The 6,365-nt window shown below is 24.5% G+C and overlaps 1 long non-coding RNA gene across 1 annotated transcript; it reads left to right on the top strand.

Moving 5' to 3' along the window:
* Positions 1–4,068: 4,068 nt before the first annotated feature.
* On the top strand, positions 4,069–4,664 carry LOC134834912 (uncharacterized). The gene is made up of 3 exons (XR_010162183.1): positions 4,069–4,302; positions 4,354–4,465; positions 4,540–4,664. It is a non-coding gene; the product is annotated as an uncharacterized LOC134834912 (long non-coding RNA).
* The last annotated feature ends 1,701 nt before the right edge of the window (positions 4,665–6,365 follow it).

The following is a 6,365-nucleotide window of genomic DNA, read 5'->3' on the forward strand; positions in this document are numbered from 1 at the left end:
AAAAAAAAATTTTTCTTTGACATAGTTTTGTGTTGAAAACTAAATCAAGAGCAAAACTATGTCAAAAACTGTGTCAAAACTGTGTCAAAGCAATTTTTGTCAAATCTTGCTCCAAATGGATAAAAATTTGTCAGAGGGCTCTAATTTATCATTTTTAATCATTTTGCAACTCAAAACTGCCAAAAAATTGAAACTGAAAAAAATTTTCCTTTGACACAGTTTTGTTTTGAAAACTAAATCAAGAGTAAAACTATGTCAAAAACTGTGTCAAAGCAATTTTTGTCAAATATTGCTCCAAATGGATAAAAATTTATCAGAGGGCTCTAATTTATCATTTTTAATCATTTTATAATTCAAAACTGCCAAAAAATTGAAACTGAAAAAAAAATTTTTCTTTGACATAGTTTTATTTTGAAAACTAAATCAAGAGCAAAACTATGTCAAAAACTGTGTCAAAAACTGTGTCAAAAACTGTGTCAAAAACTGTGTCAAAGCAATTTTTGTCAAATCTTGCTCCAAATGGATAAAAATTTGTCAGAGGGCTCTAATTTATCATTTTTTAACTCAAAACTGCCAAAAAATTGAAACTGAAAAAAATTTTTTCTTTGACATAGTTTTGTTTTAAAAACTAAATCAAGAGCAAAACTGTGTCAAAAACTGTGTCAAAAACTGTGTCAAAGCAATTTTTGTCAAATCTTGCTCCAAATGGATAAAAATTTGTCAGAGGGCGCTAATTTATCATTTTTAATCATTTTTTAACTCAAAACTGCTAAAAAATTGAAACTGAAAAAAAATTTTTTCTTTGACATAGTTTTATTTTGAAAACTAAATCAAGAGCAAAACTATGTCAAAAACTGTGTCAAAGCCATTTTTGTCAAATTTTGCTCCAAATGGATAAAAATTTGTCAGAGGGCTCTAATTTATCATTTTTAATCATTTTTTAACTCAAAACTGCTAAAAAATTGAAACTGAAAAAAATTTTTTCTTTGACATAGTTTTATTTTGAAAACTAAATCAAGAGCAAAACTATGTCAAAAACTGTGTCAAAAACTGTGTCAAAGCAATTTTTGTCAAATCTTGCTCCAAACGGATAAAAATTTGTCAGAGGGCTCTAATTTATCATTTTTAATCATTTTTTAACTCAAAACTGCTAAAAAATTGAAACTGAAAAAAAATTTTTTCTTTGACATAGTTTTATTTTGAAAACTAAATCAAGAGCAAAACTATGTCAAAAACTGTGTCAAAAACTGTGTCAAAGCAATTTTTGTCAAATCTTGCTCCAAATGAATAAAAATTTGTCAGAGGGCTCTAATTTATCATTTTTAATCATTTTATAACTCAAAACTGCTAAAAAATTGAAACTGAAAAAAAATTTTTTCTTTGACATAGTTTTATTTTGAAAACTAAATCAAGAGCAAAACTATGTCAAAAACTGTGTCAAAGCCAATTTTGTCAAATTTTGCTCCAAATGGATAAAAATTTGTCAGAGGGCTCTAATTTATCATTTTTAATCATTTTATAACTCAAAACTGCCAAAAAATTGAAACTGAAAAAAAATTTTTTCTTTGACATAGTTTTGTTTTAAAAACTAAATCAAGAGCAAAAAAACTGTCAAAGCAATTTTTGTCAAATATTGCTCCAAATGGATAAAAATTTATCAGAAGGGCTCTTATTTAAATACAACATAATGTTTACATTAATTTTTTTTAAATTATTAAAAAAAATATTAAATTATTGAATTAATTAATTTTTATTGTATTACTTTGATTAATTTTCAATTTATTTTATTAAATAAAAATTTTAAATCACTCTTAATTAAATTAATAAAAAAAATAATTAAATTTTTTTAAATTTAATCAAAAACAATCCATTTGACTTTTAATCAAAATTAAATTAAAAAAAATAAATTTAAATTTTTAGGGCTGTAAAATTTTAAGAAATTTAAAAAATTAAAAAAATAATTTTTATTAAATTTTTTTATTTATTTTTTTATGATTTTATTTTATTTTTTTTTTTTTTCATTTAATTTTATTATTTTTTATTTGATCTTAATTTTTTTTTAAAAAATAAATATAAATTTTTATTTAATTATTATTTGTAAAAATAACTTTTTTAAAAATAAGTTTTAGTCTAAATTTTTTTGCATCCCTGATTTTAATCAAACTTTAATCGCGTTGAAAATTTTTACAGAAAAATCATCTTGAATGTATCAATCAACGTCATCGCCGTGTAATAATGTTTCAATTTGATGCATCATCTGGCATCTAGTCGAGTGTCGGATATGACGTGGGAGATCGTTCAATTTGGCGGAAAAACATCTCTCAGCAACTCGTTCGACATGCAAATCGATGGGATTTTACACACAACTGTCGCTCTGTCTTCACATATCTTTTTCTCCCATTTTTTTTTGTCTCCATTTTCGTTCGAGTCGAGTAAGTAAGCAAAAGGATGATTTATGTTCCTTGCAAGAAAGAACGAACATCCTGCAGAATCATAACAATAAAACTTACGATGATTGCATGAACAAACTTCTCATATATGGGAAAGTTGCAAAAACATCGTCGCTCTATCTCTCCCTCTTTAATGTTTGTCATAACCCAGTCACTCGTTTACATCATACGCGTCGAGTAATTATAGGAGGTTAACCCGAATGAAAAGTTGTCTGCATATATGGCAAACTATAAAAGTGACATTGAAAGTTTAAAATACGTCGTAGGCGGTTGGTAGACGATGAAAAAATAGAGAGGCACGAACGCAGATGGTAGGCGCCAACTTCAGGGATAACAAAAAAGTTAATAAAAAGTTTGACAGTTTAGCAGATGAATTTCAATTGGAAACGGATGGACTGTAATAAATCTAAATTTGATCGTTGTGGGATACTTTTCGTCAATTTGAGTGTGTCTGTGTGTGTTTGATAGTTGGATGGGATTGGCGATGACAGTAGATATCGATGCTTAAATGGAAAATTGGGTGTACGATTATTGGATTATGAAGGTAAGTAAACGAGTTAAAAGTTTAACAGTTTGTCTCTTTTTAGTGAAAAAATTGATTTAAATTTTTTTTTTATTTTTAGATCTTCTGCGAATTTTAGACAGAGTAAGCTCGAAATTGGCTAATGGAACTCGATTTGAATTTATAAATTAATTTTTTGTGATTACATACGATGAAAAAAGTTTAGATCCTCAGCAATTTTCAGTTTTTCATAAAATTTTAGATCTTGAGCAAATTTTAGATCTTAAACAAATTTTAGATCTTCAGGAAATTTTAGATCTTTAGCAAATTTTAGATCTTCAGCAAATTTTAGATCTTTAGCAAATTTTAGATCTTCAGCAAATTTTAGATCTTCAGCAAATTTTAGATCTTTAGCAAATTTTAGATCTTTAGCAAATTTTAGATCTTTAGCAAATTTTAGATCTTCAGCAAATTTTAGATCTTTAACAAATTTTAGATCTTCAGCAAATTTTAGATCGTCAACAAATTTTAGTTCTTCAGCAAATTTTAGATCTTTCGCAAATTTTAGATCTTTAGCAAATTTTAGATCTTCAAAAAAATTTTTTTGATCTTTAACAATTTTTAGATCTTCAGCAAATTTTAGATCTTTAACAAATTTTAGATCTTTAACAAATTTTAGATCTTCAGCAAATTTTAGATCTTCAGCAAATTTTAGATCTTCAACAAATTTTAGATCTTCAGCAAATTTTAGATCTTTATCAAACCTTAGATCTTCAACAAAATTTTAGTTTTTCAGCAAATTTTAGATCTTCAGCAAATTTTAGATCTTCATCAAATTCTATATCTTTTAATCCAAACCAAGCAATTTTTGTCCTGAAATCCCTTTCAAAAGCAGCAACCTAAACATTTTCAAACACAAATAAGTAAATGTGAAATTTCAGTATTGTTGCGCTTTATCAAATTATCTTATCTTATCTCGTCTCTAACAGGGTGTGCGCCAAAATAAGTCATCTAAACAACAATGTATCTTCGTGCGTACTGACAAGCAATAAAGATAATCTAAAACACCAATAAACCTTATCAACTTACCAAAATATTCTACTCAATAATGATAAATCACTCTGTTCAGTTCGCTTTTCGGTACTTGTCTCTTCTCTCATTCGTCAAGCCAAATTAAATTCTGCATCAAGTGTTTTCTTTTCGGAAAAGACAAAAACTTTTGTTACAGAAGGTACACAAAATTACCCCGAAAATCGAGAGAAAAAACAATGTTCTACTAGATGAACTTTTATTATGTTGTTAAATTTACTGTATCCGGTTCTCACGATAATTGTGCTGTTCCTCATTTTGGTACGTTTCGTTGGAAAATTTTAATCTAAATTAATTTCGTGTCTCCATTAGTTTTTAGTGGCTAAAGTACGAAAGTCTCGTGGCATAATTACAAATTTGCAAGCAGCAGCAGCGACAGAAGAAAAATTGCCTGACCTATCGCCGCCGCCATGTTACACCGTCGGTAATAATACGACGAAAAAAAAAGCAATTCAAGGTTAATTTGTCAATTTAACGACTTTTTACTCTATTTTGCAGCTGCCGAAGGATTACCAACTTACAGTGAAGCGGTATCGTTGTCGTTTAGAAAACTCACAAACATTCTCTCATTAATTTTTAAATGGAAACGACACCACAGAGAATAAAGACTTTGCTCCTTATTACAACTACTCGTTGTTTTTGATAGTTATTTATTTTGTTAAACTGCAGAAATAACGAAGCAAAAAATTCCTCAAAAGAACAAAGAAACCGGAAACAATACAAATTAGTGTCGCGTTGATAGTAATCGAGAGTCCTTGCTTTAAACTTTTTTTTTATTCGCGTAATTCAATTTTTTTAAAAGTAATTCAACGGAAAAACTTTTTCCTCCTGCATCGGTGATTAATTGGAGCTTTTACTCACCGACATTTATCCTCCATCCGAGTCAGCTTCGATCGATTTTATTTATCTATTTCTTTCTCTTTCATCGCAGTAACGGAAAAAGGTCGTAATGCGAAAGTGATCTATGGGATTTTCGTTTGAAATATTTGTCTTGTTCTTATCGGTTCGGAGCAAATTGTCGTTGTTCACTTTGAAAATTGTAAATTGCTTGCAATAAAGTAGCAAGGACACAAATGGAGTTGAAATTTAATTCAGTAGAAAAAATTACAGTGAAAAAGTTCTCGGAAACAGTTCTGGGTAAAATTTTCAGGAATTAGCTCGGAGTGTTTTTATTTTACGGAAATTGTGTGGCAAAAATAGAACGACCTAATTTGTTTCTGTTGAAAGGTATTTTAAAACCATTGAATTGAGTTTCAGTTGAATTGAGGCTTATGAAGTCATTTTAAATTGACGAAAAATTAATGAAGAGTTACTTTTAATGAACTTAATAATTTAAAAAAAGAGCTTTAAATTAAGGGTTTTTTTAATTCAGTAAATATATTAAAATAAATAAAATTAATTATTTTTTTAAATATTAAATTTTGTGAACAATTTTAACTTTTACATTTTTTATTTAAAACTATTTTTTGAAATTACGAATTATATAAATTAAAAAATATTTTTTAATAATTTAATTTTATTTTTTAAAAATATTTTAAAAAATAAAATATAATTCATTTATATAAAATATCAAAAATAAAAAAAATAATATTTTAATTAAATTTTATTTAATTTTTAAATAATTTTTTAATTTTATTTTTAAAAAAATCAATTAAAATTTTAATTTAAATAAATTTAAATAACTTAATAAAAAAAATAAATTAATAACTTTTTTTATTAAAAATTAATTGGATAATTTAACATGATTATTTTTTGAAATAACAAATCATATAAAATAAAAAAAAAATATATTTTTTAAATAATTTAATTTTTATTTTTTTATATATTTTTTAAATATTTAATTATGTGAACTAAAAAAATAAAATTTTAACTTTATTTTGCATTTAAAATTTTTTAATTAAAAAAATTAATATTTTAAATTTAATTAAATTTTTTTTTTAATAAAAATATAACTAATTTTTAAAATTTTTTTTAATTAAAAAAAAATAATTTTTTGATATATAAAATAAAAAAATATTTAAAAAATTTTTAATTAGATATAAATTTTAATTTTTTTTTATTCAAAAATTTTTAATTAATATATTTTTTTTTAAATTACAAATTATATAAAATAACAAAATATTTTTTTAAAAAATTATTTTTTTTTAAATTTTTTAAACAATAAATTATGTGAACTAAAAAAGTAAATTTTTAATTTTTTTATTACCTATAGTTTTTGAGAAAATAAATTATTAACATTTATTTTGTTTATTTAAAATATTTAATTAATTTAAATTTAATAATTTTTTGAATTTTTAAATTATTCGGATTACAAAAATTAATTT

This window comes from Culicoides brevitarsis, chromosome 3 (genome assembly GCF_036172545.1).
Source record: "Culicoides brevitarsis isolate CSIRO-B50_1 chromosome 3, AGI_CSIRO_Cbre_v1, whole genome shotgun sequence".
In the NCBI taxonomy this organism is placed as follows: domain Eukaryota; kingdom Metazoa; phylum Arthropoda; class Insecta; order Diptera; family Ceratopogonidae; genus Culicoides; species Culicoides brevitarsis.